The 18,201-nt window shown below is 33.4% G+C and overlaps 1 protein-coding gene across 1 annotated transcript in view; it reads left to right on the top strand.

The window, feature by feature from the left end:
* Positions 1–18,201, top strand: part of LOC114330350 (LIM/homeobox protein Lhx9) — an 811,204-nt gene that overhangs the window by 306,872 nt on the left and 486,131 nt on the right. The gene's annotated exons all lie outside the window — the stretch shown is intronic.

Below are 18,201 nucleotides of genomic sequence, written 5' to 3'. Positions count from 1 at the left end.
CAAAATACATAAAAAAAACTTGGGTAAGTCCATCTGAATTAAGAAGGCCGTTGTAACCCCCCTGGCGACAGGACTAATATATTTTGATTTAATTTATTATTTCTGTCACATTACTCGACTGGTGTTACTTTAACATATCTATCATGGAATAAGACTTTTACGTTACCTTTTTGCTACTCCTTTTTTCCTAAGTATAAAGTAATAATAGTAGTAATAAGATTATCTTTACTACTACATTCCTTCTCTAAAACCACTCAATTGAACATTTGTTTTTAAACTCTTTTGTGATTGTCTCATCCATTAGTTTTTTACATAAATTTCATACCTATTTAAGGTTTATACCTACTAACTGTATTGCAGAATAAATTTGATGCCGATTGACAATGCTGACTAGAGTTGAATAAGTTTGACTTGAATGTTTGAACTTGACTTGAGTTTGACTTAATTTCAAGTCAAACTCAAGTCAATCCTTCTGACAAATATTTCAAGTCAAGTCAAACTGTTCAATCGTACAGGTTTGAAAATTCAAACTGTTTGTCAAACTAGTTTGAAAGAGTTTGAAAAATAATTTATTTAGTATGTATACTTTTTTGTCGAGATAGACATGTTAGTTGCCAATTAAGATAAGAAAATTAATAATACAATGAGTGCCACATAAAAGTCAAAATTTTCAATGTGTTTTAATTTAAAACTTTTAAATGTAGATATTTATTTTTTTCGAATCCTGAGAAAATTTATAAGTATTTTTACGCAGAAAATTTAAAGGCAGATTGAAAGATTGCGTTATTACCGAGGACCGAAAGTCTCTTAGAATAAATAAAAAGTTTGTTTTGAATGAAATATTTGCAATTAATAACAACACTAAATTTTCCTTTTTATGTTCACCAATGTAACTTATTAAAATAAACATTATAGAAATTTACAGGGATGTTCGTCCCTCAGAAATAATGTAATCTTTCATGCTGCGTTTAATTTTTTTTTAATTCTTATTAGTTTTCTCAGGATTTGAAAAAAATTAATACATTTAAAAAACATTGAACATTTTGATAAGCGACATGTTACGCCTATGGCCTTAAGGGTTACAATAAAATAAGACTTTTTGCGTTTTTCAATGGACAGCTCAAAATAAAATTATTTGGAAATTTTATGACTTTCTTTTATTAAAAAAGGCATTTATTTATCTTAGGGCCAGTTCGAAAAAACATGTGGTACCAAGCTGCTAGTTCACTCGAAAATATGTACCACAATACAAAAGTTTGTATTGCTGTATATTCGTTGGTATTTCTTTAAAATTCAAAACTAACCATAGGGTTATTAGACCTGGATCCCGCGTACCAAAAAAAAGTTCATTAATAGCAAGCTGAAAATTTGTTAATAGCTTAACGGTGTTTAGTCGGACAAACTTTGATGTACGGGAACACTGGAACAGGGGAAGTTTTAATTGTGGAACAGTTAAAAAATTTGGAACGTCAGATTACGAAAACGTCCCATGTATTTTGTCGGTCAGAACATCCAATTGATTTGTTACCCTTTCATTAAACTCTCATGCAAAAATCAGACTGCTATTACGAACCAACATGATTCCTGTCATTTGACATATTCTTCGTGTTCCACTCATTAAAATGCCCAGTTGGTGATAAATACCAGTCTGATTTTTGCATGAGAGTTTAATGAAATGGTAACAAATCAATTGGAAGTTCTCTCCGACAAAATACATGGAACGTTTACGTAGTCTGACTTTCCAAATGTTTAACCTTTTCCACAATTAAAACTTCTTCTGTTCCAGTGTTCCCATACATCAAAGTTTGTCTGACTAGACACCGTTAAGCTATTAACGAATTTTCATCTTGCTATTAATCAACTTTTTTTTGGTGCGCGGGATCCACGTCTATATGGTTTTATATCTACAATTTAAATTTTTTTCGGATACAGGCTACAAATGTTGGGTTTAGATTTTAAAAAAATTAATGTATAAATATGCATTAAGCTTTCTTAATAATTATCCTAACTGGCGCGTTCATTGGGTTTTATTTGTCTGTCTGCGGTTTAAATATCGTATCAGCCAATATATTTCTATGTTTATTGAAATTTGTCAAAAGAAATTTTTTGGACCTTGTTGGGGGGGGTCCCTTCCCCCCTCCCCCCCCCGTTGATCAGCCAATGAACAAATAAAGGCGTAGGCAATCTCATTTAAAATTGAAAATAAACACGTTGCGTAATATTCAAACTTTTCAAACTGTTTGAATATGTTTGAATCCAAGTCAAACCTAAAAATATCGAAATCAAGTCAAGTCAAACTTTTTTATATAAAAAGTTTGATTTTCAAGTCAAGTCAAGTTTGTTGAGTAAAATCAAATTAGTTTGACTTGATGCATCTTTAATGCTGACAAATGTTAGCTCAACAAAAATATTTTTTCTTCAATTGGTACATCCCATATGAGAATAAAATATAGTGAGATTTGCTTAGCCTTTCCTATTCTGATTTTTATTTCCTGGATGTAATCATTTGTGGTATGTATTTCAAAATAACTAAACTATATACCCAATTGTAAAATATTATTATGGGACAATATTTATCTTACGGTCTGTGCATGCCCCCCCTCTAATAACCCTTAGTGGTTGATGCGGGTCTATTTGTAATAGCATTTTTTACTAAAAATCCTAAAAATAACTCTTTGTTTTAGTGATTACTATGGTTTTGAAAATAACTATGTGCCTTTTAACATAGCTAATATTAATCCGAACATTTGTAATCGCACAAATAAACAAACAAGCAGCACTGCTTACTTTAAAGTTACGTATTCATCGCTTACTTGAAATAAACAAGGTTTCCTTTAAAATTCGTGCAGTTCTGGAGAAAGTTCGTATCTTATGAAAAATTGCCTATCGATCACTATAATCGAACAAAAGCAAAGTTGATGTCCTGCGTCAGTTCGCTAAACAGCACTTATACAACTGTCATTGTACCTCACACAGCCAACTTGTATCTCTCGAATCTATTGTGTGCTGACATGAAAATTCGAACGGCGGCAATTTATCCGCGATAAGTCTCTCTGCCGGAGGTAAATGGCCAAATCGTGACCATTAGTCGGTCCGGGGGCCCAGGTTGGCTCAGGGGGCCTCGGGACCGGGCTCCATCTTCGACAGGGAAACTCTCCACCACCGCTAATTGATTTCCTTGCGTTGTGTAATTTCGGAACACGCCATGGACGGTGCAACAGGCGACAAATACGACAATAGGGCTCAGAAATTGCCATTTTAGTTTATTACGATATAAAAAATATTGTTATCCTCAAAACTAACGAAATACTGTCTGCACGTAATTTCCTGTTCCAAAATTATGTTGGCTTAATTCGAGATATGCATTAACGCTTCCTTAAAAAAGTAGAAGAAATATTGACAGATCGTTCCCCAGGGGGAAATCATTTAGTGGGAAGACTACGAAACAGCAGAAACGATTATACTAAAAACACCTTCAAAACAGGCAAATTTGAACCCCATGAAATAACCACTAACAGCGGGGAAAAATCTTAATTTGGAAGATTTAGAAGCAAAAATACACCAAGAAGCTTCAACTGGAATTCTTACAAAACACCAATAAGAAAAACCAGACGAACACTCAAAAAAATTTAGTTCGTAATATTGATTAACAGTTATTATTGAATAGTATTTCGTTGTAACAACTATTAAATTTTTTGTTTCAACGAACTTTTAGACATTGATCAACGTATTTGGTTATTGTCACCACAATGATTGAATAATAATTGTGAAAATAACTAGAGTACATTAATCAATAACCCTCAATTTATTCAGACAATAAGTCAGTTTCGTATGTTTAATAAATAATGGTAATTCTGACAGCAAAGCACTTTCTTGATTTTGTAGATGATAATGTGACAATGTACAGATTTCATTAAAACAACATAAAAATGTTGTTAATATAGAGTAATATTTGATTACTCTATATATGTAAACTGATTGTTGTGACAACGAATGCATTAATCAATCTACTACTGCGTTTAATAACCACAATCAATGCGTTCATGGTAACAATAAACGAAGTTGTTGAAACAATAAATCTTTTGCTTGACAATTTGAAATGTAACGGCTTTTCCATATAGTTCTTTGTTAAACAATGCTGTTACATCTGCCGAAGTGCCGAATAATTTCATTTCGTTTCCAAGTGTAGTCAGTACTGGAAGGAAGTTTTCGTGTGTCTAATATCATATCGAATTCATTTTTTTTTTCGAATCCTGAGAAATCTAATTAGTATTTTTGAAAAATTTAAACGCAGAATAAAATATTACAGTATTATCGAGAGTCTGAAGTCCCTGGGAACTTCTATAATGATTATTTTAATAAGTCACAGGGGTAAAAAAGAAAAAATTTAGTATGATTTTTAATTTCAGATATACCATTCAAAAGAAACTTTTTGTTTGTTCTAAGGGACTTTCAGCACTCGGTAATAATGTAATCTTTCATTCTGCGTTTAAATTTTTCAAAAATACTTATTAGTTTTCCCAGGATTTAAAAAAAATGAATGCGTTTAAAAAGAATTCGATCGAAATATTGTACAAGCGCTCTCCAAAATGATTAAAGTGTTATATATTTTTGGAATCACTATTTCAAATGCTTTCAAATGAGTCACGCTGTCACATGATGTACTTTCCCATTAAAAAAAAACAAAGTTGTGGCTGTCACCTGAAGAGGGATCGCGTAAAGTTCGAAACGTTGATGTTATAATATACTTTGATTATTTTAAAAATGGACCTGTCCGAGCGTTTTGCTTATGTGCTAAAAATAAATAAGTTAATAAGGGGGCAACACTTTTTCCAGCGCACTCTATAAGTGAAATCATAATATGAGAAATCGCACAGTGTAAAGTCCATTAGGTTTAGGACAAAAAATGGGATTTGCAAAATTATTAATATTCAATTAATGTCATACATTGAGCTAATGCATTCAGTAATTATCAATTTAAAATACGTTCATAGTAGTAATGAACGAAACTGATTGTAGGGATGAATAGAATTGCTTGTAAGAATAACCGTATTTCTTGTGGGAATGAACGGAATTAGTTATTGTAAGAATAAATGGAAATAAATGTAGAAATAAACGAAATACGTTAGGAGAAATAGCACTGTTATTGACACAACCAATAGTCTTCGTCGGTCAATTAACGACGTTGTTGTTTCAATGAATAGTGTTCGTTGGCCCAGTGAACAATGTTCGTAATATTAATAAATGGATGTTCATCCATTCAATAAACGTAAAACATTGGATCAACTAACGAAAATAATGAATTGATGGACATCGCTTTGTTGTTCCAATAAAACCAAGAATTGGACAAATTTTAAGTATTGCTTTTGTTGTCTGAATTAACATTTTTATTAACATTACGTACCTTTTTCGTTGAGTGAAGACATGACCTTTAAAAAAAGAATGTGTGTGTACTTTGTACGCACTAAGAAGATATTATTCTATTATATAATAGGTAATTTAAACGAAGTAAATATACTTAAAAGGTTATTTGTACTTATTTTATTTAAAAATCGAACTAACTTTCTTATCTACCACTTTCAAAAAAGAAGAATATCTTCAAAAATTATATAATAATATACTTACAATCATAAAACCTATAAAAAAAATAAAAAAATAATAACTTGCTTGGGGCTTGAACCCACTTTACGTCTACCGCGCTGTACGAAAGTTGACGCCATTTCAAACTGCACCAAACTCTCGTATACGTCATGTGGGAATATACACAAACTAAACGTTTACACCATAAATTTATATGAATTTAATAAAATTATTAGTTTGATTTTTGTCGAAATAAAATACAACAAAATATAGAGTAAGAAAACGATATATGAGATGAAGATTTGTAGAAAGTTTGTTCGTAATTAGATTATGTAAATTAAAGCATTGCCTACTAATAGGTAACTACATTATTTTGTTTACATTTTCCAAACAGATAGGTACTGAAACTATTAGGTATTTCCAACTGAAACATTTAGAATTACGTAACTGCGGCTTTTCAAAACTATTTAAAAAGTCACTATAATTATAAATTTGATTTTATTTCTGTCCACACATCAATAAAATCTAATATTATACAATAATTTGTTTACCGATAACCTCCATATTGAACAATTATTGACAGATTATTTCAAAATTTCAACACCCAATCAGAGCCCGTATAACAACTAATACCATACTGTCGGTGTGCGCATGCGCGCGGATCAATCAAATTTTACCCTCAATCGATTCGCCGCTAAAGAAAAATATCTTCAAAAATTGCTGGAACAAGCACAAGCTGCAGGCCCTGCTACGCCCATAAACACTTATATGAAGAAGACCCAACCCAGGAACTTACTGTTGTAGATGTTAGGTCGTTTTCAACAACAAGACGAAGCCTCAACAATGTTTTGAAACAACCAGCATGTTCTTGGTCTTTCAAACTGAGGCGGTACCCAACATCCAAAATAAGTCTCCTGCTGGAAAGAGAACAATAGATCGACCTACAAAGAGATATATTGAGAAATAATAACAAGAATCTCAAGAGACATTGTTGAAGAGGAAACAGAAACAGTTGATATCATGTCAAGATAAAAGTAGAAGAAGAAGTTATCAAGATAATACATTATAAATTACAGAAACAATCTAGACTACAAGAACAAATAAGTAGGGGTACTGCAGAACATTCGTGTACGAGGATTCTTGTACAGAGTCGTGTATTTGTATGCGTTTCATATAAAGACGTATACAAGAAAATAATTATTTCCTTAAACATAAATGTCCCATCACAGTTTTGGTGATCATTTTAATATCTCCTTTATTGAGGGTCATAAAAGTATCCGAGAGTTGTTTATCGATGTCCTGTTCTCTCCATCTCTTTTTATATTAACTTATTAGTCACTGCTGAACTTTTAGCATTTTTAGTGATGCGACAGAATGGCTCTGGGCCTAGTTAAGGTTCGCTCGACCCTTTTTTTACAACAAATGTGCTCGTTCAATTCCGTGCATCCCTTCATTACCCGGCACCTATAGACATTTTATTATCTTTTGCCAGGTTGTTGAGAAAATACATATCTGCAGTTCCTCATCAGTTTTAATTTGATGACTGTCAAAGCCAGAATAGCCAATTTACTGCCAGAATAGCCTCTTGGCTATCTCTATAAATGATGATTCTCTTTGCTTTGGGATCTTCATCCATGATTTCACCAATGCAGGTCACCAAAGCAAAAACTTCACACTTGAAGTGTTTTAAACACAGGTGTATATTGGCCTTAGCTGAAAGATTTATTAATTACATGTTTACCCAAAAACTGCTAGATTCAGTACCCTGGCAGTTTTAGATATATCAGTGACCCATATAAAGTACTCATTAATATTTGAGGGCTTGGAACCCGTGGCGGTTCTAACTTGCGTGAGGGAGGAGCTCTTAAGTAGTTTCAATACTTCACGGAAGGAGGACTGGGCTGTGGAAGTCCTCAACCCCGACACGTCACGGGCCAATATGGCTGATAGAAAACGTTCCTGTAGATATGCCGCACATGTACGAATAAGGTCCAACTAAATATCTACCCTCGTATCAACTGAGGGTATGACATAAGGTAGTAGCTATGTTATTATTGCACCAGGGCTGTATGATCCATACAGGTCTGGTGTAAAATACTAATATGCCGCAACTACAGTTCAACCGGCGGTGATACTGTCATCAGGCAGGCAACCGGAAACCACCTGATCATCTTCCCAGAGGGCGTTTTGTCCATCATAAAGATGGATTCCTCAAGTATAGTTCCAGTAGTATATAGGTGGCTATTCAATAGATAATTCTGCCTACAAGTATTGTTTGTCTTAAATCTTAATGTGGTCATAAACGCTACCGCCGAAATATATAATTCCAGGGGAGGGAGACCTGTGGTAGCCTCTAAAGATAAAGATTGGAAAGCCCTATTTTTCTCTCAAAGTACTAAACCATAAGTAACTGTCGGTCTTATTACTGTTGTGTAGTACCAAGAGATTATCACCTGGTTTCAACCACCTACTGTTATATTATTACCTACAACTTGTTTGCAGTTCCAGAAGAGTCGCGTAGTCCTGTTGGTTATATTTTTAATATAAGTGATTTAATTAAGTTTTGAATACAGGATTATACCAGGACTTCATTGGTTCCTTTGACCTCCTTCCGTAATTATTTCTGCACACTTAGTCCAGTAAGCTTCCTTCTATTAGTAAAGGCTAATTTATGGCTAGTTGCAGAAAAATTTTAGAGCTAAGAAACATTCCTCATAAAATAATTTCCATCATAAAGTCACTGTACACTGAGGCGACATGCCGCGTGACACACAAAGGGATCAACAGTGACGAATTTGACGTACTTACTGGAGTCAGACAGAGATGCGTGCTTTCTTTGTTTCTGTTTAACATAGCTCTACACTATGTTCTCTCCAAACTAGACTTCGACACAAAAGGGATACAATGGACATTAACCACACGCCTAAGTGATCTAGAATACGCCGACGATATCTGCCTGTTAGAACAAAGGTTCCAGGATGTGGCCGACCAATTGGAAACACTTTCCACTGAGGCCAATAAAATGGGTTTGAAAATCAATATTAGTAAAACCAAATCCATGAGAATAAATGCAAGGAATAACACGCTATTTAATATCGACAACATGCAGATTGAAAATGTGGAAAATTTTACGTATTTTGGAAGTGTCATATTAGAAAGCGGAGGTACAGAAGACGATGTTAGTATGAATGAGGATACGAAAAGCTCAACAAGTATTCAGCATGCTTAACCCTATTTTTAAAACCAAGCTAATGATCATCAGCAAGCAAAACATAACTAGAGTAAATCTGTATGTGAACCAAATGAGAATTGGACGTGTCTCACAATACAACTATTTGGGAACTACAATCAATGAGTCGTGGGACAATACTCAAGAGATTAAATGTCGCATCGGAAAGGCAAAGAGTGAATTCTTGACTATGAGCTCTGTGTTCAAGAGCCATGACATCACTCTAAAAACAAAAATAAGGCTCCTTAAATGTTACGTGTATTCAGTGCTTCTATAGGGAGTAGAAACGTGGACATTGAAGGCAGAAACTCTATCGAAACTTCAGGCTTTTGAGATATGGTTGTAAAGAAGGATCCTGAAAATACCACGGACAGACAAAGTCACCAATGAAGAAGTACTACGGAGGATGAACACAACCACAGATTTAGTCAACATCGTGAAGGGCCGTAAGCTGCAGTACTTGGGGCATATAATGAGAAATCAAGGCAGATACGAGCTACTCCAGTGCATTTTGCAGGGTAAAATTGAAGGAAAAAGGGCCCCAGGACGAAGAAGAATATCCTGGCTTGCTAACCTGAGAGCATGGTATAGAAAGACCTCAACACAACTATTCCGTATAGCAACTAACAAAGTCATCATAGCCAGAATGATCGCCAACGTTCGGAACGGACAGGCACCCTAAGAAGAAGAACCCTATCTGGAGGTCTGGGGAATATACTATAGTGACAAAGATCTGAATATTCCAGTCAAATGTTATGTCTGTTCTACTCTATGGATGTGAAACCTGGAAAATAACAAAATCCCTTACAGACAAATTGCAGGTCTTTGTTAACAAATGTCTACGAAGAATTGTCCGTATTTTCTGGCCAAACACCATCAGAAACGAAGATCTGCTACACCTGACCCAACAAAAGAGGGTAGAAAATGAAATAAAGTCCAGAAAGTGGGGCTGGATAGGTCACACACTCCGATAAGATAGTTCCAGTATTGTAAAAACTGCCCTAGAGTGGAATCCCCAAGGAAAAAGAAAAAGAGGTCACCCAACACAAACTTGGAGAAGATCCATCATGGACGAGATAAGAAGCCAAGGAAAGTCTTGGAATGAGGTGAAGGTCCTAGCGCAAAATAGAACCCGATGGCGCGTTTTCACTGAAGCTCTATGCTCCACTTAGGAGATCAAGAATATTATATATGTACAGAAAAATTGCTTATTGATCAATGCTAAATATTGTAATGTTAATAAAAGTCATAGTAGTTGATGATAATAAAAAAACGTGCAAAACCCATCTCTGCTCGACGCCCATGTCCTCCAATGTTACCTTACGTCTTGCGGTTCTCCTCCGCGAGATATATCTTCTGCAATAGATTCCTATCGCTGAAATTCATTTTGGCTTTACGTGTTTTATGAGCTAAAATACGGATCTTTAGGTACTCGCAGTTTACAGCGTGGCGAGCACGTCTCCAATGATCGCAATTAGCTATAGAACGGTCGAAGTATCTACCTGGAAACTATTAAAGAATTGCTATATTTGCTTTTTTCTATGTCAAAGAGTTTTTTATGTTGACACGTAATCAAACTGAACTTTTTATGTTATTGCTGCACAAGTTCGGAGAAAGTTTCTAATTGCTTGGCAGCAGATACACGGTGTACGTCAATAAAAATATGTAATAAAAAACCGCTAAACGCGGTAAAAATGAGTGGCGCGTACAATATTCCAGCTACAAAAGGGCTGATTAGTACGTTCTTTAAAGGTAAAATATTGCAAAACCTCTAAATTTTAAAGAACCGCCTGGATTGACATGAAATTTCGCATACACATAGCTAACAAGTCAAAGAAAAAAAGTGATATTGTGCCGATGTGTGCTTTTGCTCTAGGGGCCAGTTTCACCCCCGTTTGTGGGTGAAAAATATATGTTCCAAATAAGTCCGGAAATGGATAAAATGACTAATTCTAAGCAACTTTTGTTCTATACAGTTTTTTCACCAAGTTAATACTTTTCGAGTTATTTGCTAGTGAATATGTTTATTTTTTTACAAAATAACCACGTTTTTAGACGGTTTTTCGCAAATAACTCAAAAAGTAAGTATTTGGTCGAAAAAATATTCCTATCACAACTATAGCACGTAAAAAACTGAAAAACATGGTGTATATATTAGGTCACTATACCTAGTAGAAGCAGAGTTATAGCTCATGAAAAATAGGTTCATATTCGTCAAATTCCAAATCGAATATTTTAACGTGCCATAACCAAAAAACGAAGCACTTTTTTGAGCAAAACTCATTTTAACTTTTTTAAAATGTTTAAAGTGTTTAAAAAATGCTTATTTTGTTTTTAAAAATATTTTTTAGCATCAAAAGTAAACAAGTTACGCTCAAAATAAAGTTGGTCCCTTTTTTTGGCAAGAAATCGGGAAAATCACCCCCTAATTAGCATTTCAAATGAACTTAATTGTTACCACTTTACAAGTTTTTTACTCGCGTATGTATTGATCATATGATCGGTAAGTTTCATCGGTATAAAGTCCTTATTATTGAAAGAGCTGTAGAAAAAAGGGCTTGAACAAGTCACTTATCACGAGTGTATGCAAAGTTAGAAACACCGAATCTTTGTCCAATTTTTGTCTTACAGAAAAACAAAAAAATACGAAATATTCAGAAAAATAAAGCCGACTTTTTTTATTGTTTAAGATTTTTGGTATCGCTAACAATTTTTAAGTTATTTTGAAAACAAGCATTTTTTTCAAAATTAAAATTTTTAAAAATTTTCCTTTAAAACTAAATTTTTTTCAAAAATAAGCACTTCGAATCGATGAAACTTACAGATCATATAAAAACAACATAAGTAAAGTAACAACTTGTGAAGCGGTAACGATTAATTTCATTTAAGTTGTTAATTGGGGGTGATCTTTCTGATTTTTTTGCCAAAACAAAAGGTTTTTTTTCTCTGATTCATGCCTTGGTTTAGAACTAGAAGCTTTAGCCACGTAATTGGATAACTTATCACTAACTCAGGTGTAATGTGTAGTGTGTGTGTTGAGTAAGTGTCTTGTTACTTTGCAAAGTCGACGTCATTGTCTTTGCAAAGAGACGCTAATTGTATCCGAACGTCTGCAGGCCCTCCGGTGAGTACCGATCCCACAAGGACAGAAACTATTTTCATTTATTAATTTATAATAAATGAAAAAATTCCTGATCCTGGTGGGATTCGAACTCACTACCATTCGGAACTTTCGATCCAAAGGTTAGGCGCTCTTACCACTGAGCCACAGAGGCGGTTCAAAACAAAAGGTACCAACTTTATTTTGAACGTAACTTGGTTACATTTGACGCTAGAATTTTTTTTTATAAAAACAGAAATAAGATTTTTTTAAACACTTTAAAAAGTTGTAATGTGTTTTCCCCAGGCATGCTTCAATATTTGGATATTTCACATTGAATTTTTCGAATATGAACCTATTTTTGATCAGTTATAACTCTGCTTTTGCTAGGTATAGAGACCTTTTTATAGGCTATAGTTTTGGTAAGAATATTTTTTTCGACAAAATGCCTAAGTTTTGAGTTATTTGCGAAAAACCGTCTAAAAACGTAGTTATTTTGTTCAAAAATGAACACATTCACTTGCAAATAACTCAAAAAGTATTGATTTGGTAAAAAAACTCTATAAAACAAAAGTTGCTTAAAATGAGTCAGTTTATCCATTTCGGGACTTATCTTGGACATATATTTTTTTAACACCGGGATGGGGTGAAATTCACCCCTAGGGCAAAAGCACACATCGGCACCATATCACTTTTTTATTTGACATGTTAGCTATGCGTATGCCAAATTTCATGTAAATCCAAGCGGTTCTTTAAAATTTAAAGCAAAAACCGTGAAAGAATGTACTAGATATGAATATTACGTGGCGCGAAAATGTATTTTCATTTTGATGGAAAATTAAATTATAGTTTTCTTTTGAAAGATTTTTTTGTAGTATTTGCTACATTTGAAGTAAAATGCGCCACAAAAGAGCCTCAAACTGTAAACGTTATCAAAGGTATCCTTGTGTGGCGCGTTTAACTTCAAACTTAGCAAATATTAGAAAAACGGAAAAACCAACCTGACAATATCACTAATAAGCCATATCAAAATATTTTTAAAGTTGATTCATGGAAGATTATACAGAAAGAGAGAAGATGATTTTATGGATGATACCCAATTGGGGTTCCGCAAAGGACTTAAAACAAGAGAGGCATTGTTTGCATTTAAGGAGAACGGTGCAAAATGCAAAATTTGACGCCTGTCAAAATTATGTGTTTTAAATGTATTAATTTTTTTCGAATCCTGAGAAAACTAATGTGTATTTTTGAAAAATTTAAACGCAGAATGAAAGATAACTTTATTACCGATGGCCGAAAGTCCCTTAGACTAAATGAAAAGTTTCTTTTGAATGAAATATTTGCAATTAAAAATCACACTAAATTTTCTATTTTATTTTCACACCTGTAACTTATTAAAATAAACATAATAGAAGTTTTCAGGGACTTTTGGCCCTCAGCAATAATGCAGTCTTTCATTCTGCGTTTAAATTTTTCAAAAATATTTATTAGTTTTCTCAGCATTCGAAAAAAAAACGTTCGAAATGTGGTGTTACAGAAGAATATTGAAAATTCAGTGGGTTCAAAGGATTACCAATGTTGAAGTGCTGCGACATTTAAATAAGAAGTTAAAAACTATGAACAGTATAAAAACAAAAAAAACTGGAATGTTTGGATCACATAACCAGAGGAGAAAAATATGAGCTGCTGAGAATTATTATGCAAGAACGGATCCAAGAAAGAAGAAGCATAGGAAGAAGACGCATTTCCTGGCTGAGGAACCTTAGAGTTTAGAGAATGGTTTAACTGTAGTTACAACTGTATTTTATTACAACTATTCAGAGCAGCAGCCAATAAAGTGACCACAGCCATTATGATATCCAATCTCCGATAGGAGATGGAACTCTGAAAAAGAAGAACCTGGCATAGGGATAAAGGTAAAAAAATTAGGTATGAATGCTGTCGTATATCTTGAAGACAATTGAGGCCCTCAGAATCAACAGTGGCCTATAGGCCACAATGGAAGCTACAAATTGAAGATATTTAGATTATTATATCAATAAAATCAGCAACATTAAATCTTCGGATTAACAGGGGCCTACACAACCTAATTCAATATTTGGCTACATAGTAATTTGGAGTGCCATTTCATAAACATAGTGGAAATACGAATGCAAAGATTGTATTTATCTCAAAACTTCGTTTTTGGGCTTAGGTCACTGTTGCTCTGATAGCCTCAATAATTGAATTAAACAATTATTGTTCAATCCAAATGCGCTCCCTGTAGATTTTATTTATTTTGTTACACAAGTCACACAATCGTAATTTTTCTCTTAGTAATAATTATTATCAACTATTTTCAATGGGAAATAAGCCACAATTTTATAAAAAAAAAAAATGATTTTATTAACGTTTCGACGCCCAAGTCGGGTGTCGTTGTCAAAATACAAAATAATACTATATTAAACAAAAATTTTGTTGCTTAGTAAAAAATTCTTCTAATAATTTATTTAATCTGACTCATTTATATCGGCAATTCCGACATGTATTATACATTTCAAAGTAGAAGACTTTAAAATGATATTGCCAATATTGATAAGTTGCGTTCCTGGGACGACTTTACTAAAAGATAGTTCATTTGATTACATGAAATCAACCCAACTCAAGAATATCCGCCACAAAAAATCATAGCATGTGATCTGTCTTTAAAAAGACAACGAAATGTACCGGTGGCAGTAAAATTCTCGCGCTAGAGACTCCATAGTAAATCACGAGGGAAAACCAGGAAAAAACCTCTTGATACTATCGCGACGTCGTAAGTATTTGGGCTTACATTTAGTTTACAGTTTACTCTCTAGTATATTATACATAATACTAAAATATAACATAATATGTTATATTTTAGTATATGTTACTGACTGACTAATCGTGGTATTTTCTTTCTATTGACTTCCTCTTTTAGTATGGGTAACCACATTCTACTGCATTCTACCGAGGAATTTGCTACACAATTGGTTTCATTTAGCATAATTAGAGCCGCTTTTTTGATTTTTCTCTTTTTACTATCTGTTTCTTTCAGGACTATACTTGAGTCTCTCCACTGAACTCTATGTTCATTATCCCATGCGTGTTGACATATTTGAGATCTATCAAATTCTCTATTTTTAATATAAGACTGATGTTCACTTATTCTAACGTTTAATGGTCTTGATGTTTTACCTAAATGAAATTGTTCGCATTCACAAGGTATTTTATAAATAAAATTATTTGTTCTTTCTTGTTCATTGTTAGGTTTAGTTTTAGATAGAATAGATCTCAATGTGTTTGTTGTTTTGAATGTTGTTGAAATGTTGAATTTATTTCCTATTGTTTTAAGTCTCTCAGATAGTCCTTCTATATAATATGGTGTTGATATTTTCCTCTTATTATTTCTTGTGGATGTTATAGGATCCCGTTCTACGTTGTTCTGTTCTATTTGATCCAATCTTGACAATTCCTTATTTATAAACGATAAAGGATAATAATTTTTTAATAAAACAGATGTTAACAATTGTTTTTCTTCTAACAATAAATTTTCGTTAGATTAAGTACTTTTGGCTCTATCACATATTATAAGGATTTAATGATTCCCTTTTTAACGTTGATGTTGTGATTTGATTTGTAATTGAGATATACTCGTATGTTGGTGTGTGTTGGTTTTCTATATACAGTGGAACCTCGATAACTCGGATTAATCGGGACCGCGGCCGTTCCGGGTTATCGAAAATCCGGGTTAGCCGGAGAATATAGTAAAAATTAATAAAATACGGTATACTTACAGATAAACTCCGTTATAATTGAAATAACATGAAATATATATGCACAGTACACATCTAAATTACGTATAGTTGTATAGAGTATTGTTCATTTCTTGGTAAAAAACTCATGCGTAGACAAAAAACACGCAAACACAAACATATCTGAAGCACGATTACAGAACGGAAGCGAAAAATACGACTGTACTACACACAATACGGTCAGAATCGTAACAATGTTAAGTTATTTAAGAACAGTGGAGACTAAGACCAATGTTTAAAAAAGAATTAAATAATCTTTTAGTCTTTTTTGAACAATGCTAAGACACTTTGAAATAAATAAAGGAATGCACGTGCCTGTTGTTTCCAATAATCCGAGACAATGAACGACGCTCTGGCGCCGCGTGCCATGATTCATTTTTACTATCGTATAGTTCAAATTACACAAATACACATTATCTCTCAAATATTATATTACATACATTTTTATTAAAATGATTGTCTGATGAAAATCGGTCCGGGTTAGCCGGACTTCCGGGTTATCGGGGGCCGACTTATTGGGGTTCCACTGTACTTGAGTCTCATATCCAGTATCCTTCTTTGAGACTAAAACATCGAGGAAAGGCTGAGTGTTATTATATTATTTTTCCATTGCAAATTTTATTGTCTCTTCTTGATCGTTTATAATATTTAGGAATGTATCCAACAATTCTGATCTAAGAGGCCATATTCAAAACACATCATCTACATATCTCCACCATACTGTGGGTTCTAAATTTTGTTTAGAAATGATATTGACATGTCTGAATTGCCGATATAAATGAGTCAGACTAAATAAATTATTAGAAGAATTTTTTACTAAGCAAAAACATTTATGTTTAATTTAGTAATATTTTGTATTTTGACAACGACACCCGACTGGGGCGTCGAAACGTTAATAAAATCATTTTTTTGCTAAAATTGTGGCTTATTTCCCATTAAAAATAGTTGATTATAAAAATGCCACAAGGAAATAGCTTCAGAACAATAATTATTACTACTTACCAAAGAAAATAAGTTGTTCTTTAATGCTATAAGTCTAATGTATTCAAGATCAGGCCACACAACAACCATATTTTATTTACATGATTGTTTTCGTTATGAAAATATTAAAAGTTTGATGTCTTCCGAATAAAATAAGCTTTCTCGTAGGATTATCCAAGCCACATTAACGTTAATAGTTGCCTTAATATGGTCATAATATAATATAAAGAAGATTATAGTTATTAAGTAAAAGTGGATCGGTTTTGATGGGTTTTTCGGTTTATTACACTACACCTTCGTAGTAAAACATGTGAATACATCTCCTAACCGGTTATTGATATCGAATATCGTTCAATGTAAAGGCCCGTTTTCACGATATCAGTATATGTATACGTACGTTTTGTTGGATAGGACAAATCCTATACAATAAAATGTGGCGTGAAACAGCAAAATATACGTCTTGTCGAATCGAAATGAAATCCAAAGTCAGATCGAAGATATGTGTATACACTGGGCAAAACGTACGTTTTGTATGACCCACAAAACGCACAAGAAAACGTAGCGTGAAGACGGGCCTTAACTTGAATCCAATGCAGCTCGGCGTACTTTGCTGTAATCAATACAGTTTTCAGTAGTAATAACCCAAGGACATTGATAATTGTTCGAAAAAATTTTATAACAGATTTCGAAAGCTTGTTGCTTGGAAACAGACCGACGCCGTAGGCGGAGGTCTGTTGCCTGTAAGCAACAAGCTTGAGAAAGTTGTTAAAAAATTTTTGAGGATTTATCAATGTTCGAGGGTTATTCGGATAGAACATTTTTTGCTGGTTATGAAAAAAAAATACAGAGCAGAAACAATTTATTTAAATGTGCAATTATCTTGAAGCGATTGGCTTGAAAACCAAGGAAAAAAAAATTACTAATCACTCCAATAGATCAACCGCGGTCAGTTGGTTGGCCAAAAGTGGTGTTCAAGAGCAAGAGCTTATAAAAATTACGGGGCATAACAATCCCAACTCAATAAAACCGTACTTGAACATTGACGAAGAACATCATAATAAAATTATTAACAGCATGCGTAGTGGAAATACATCTTCATCAGTTATAGAAACTAACATGTCTTTATTACATTATTACAACCAAATCGTGACATTTTGAAATATTGAATATTTGAAATGTCAAAATCGAAATGAAACGAAATGTAGGTATCCATAGCTACATGATTGAGTGAAAACAGCCCATGGGATCTGTTTTCAGTATAATGTTGGTTTTATTGGTTGTATTCAATCAGATGACCACAAATTAATTGATTTCATTGGATTTCTAATTGAGCAAAAAATTTTCACAGAAATGTTACAACTATAGACCTTTTGCCTACACTTAAAAAAATTATAGCAGTCATAAAATGTATACTCTTGCAACCGATTTTTCTATAAGGAAAAATGTTACTATAAACGACTTTAACTTCGAAGTGGTTAAAGAGTTTAAATATCTTG

The sequence above is a fragment of the Diabrotica virgifera genome, chromosome 9 (assembly GCF_917563875.1).
Source record: "Diabrotica virgifera virgifera chromosome 9, PGI_DIABVI_V3a".
In the NCBI taxonomy this organism is placed as follows: Eukaryota; Metazoa; Arthropoda; class Insecta; order Coleoptera; family Chrysomelidae; genus Diabrotica; species Diabrotica virgifera.
The sequence above is the reverse complement of the archived record's forward strand: the minus strand, read 5'-3'. Positions and strand labels throughout refer to the sequence as shown.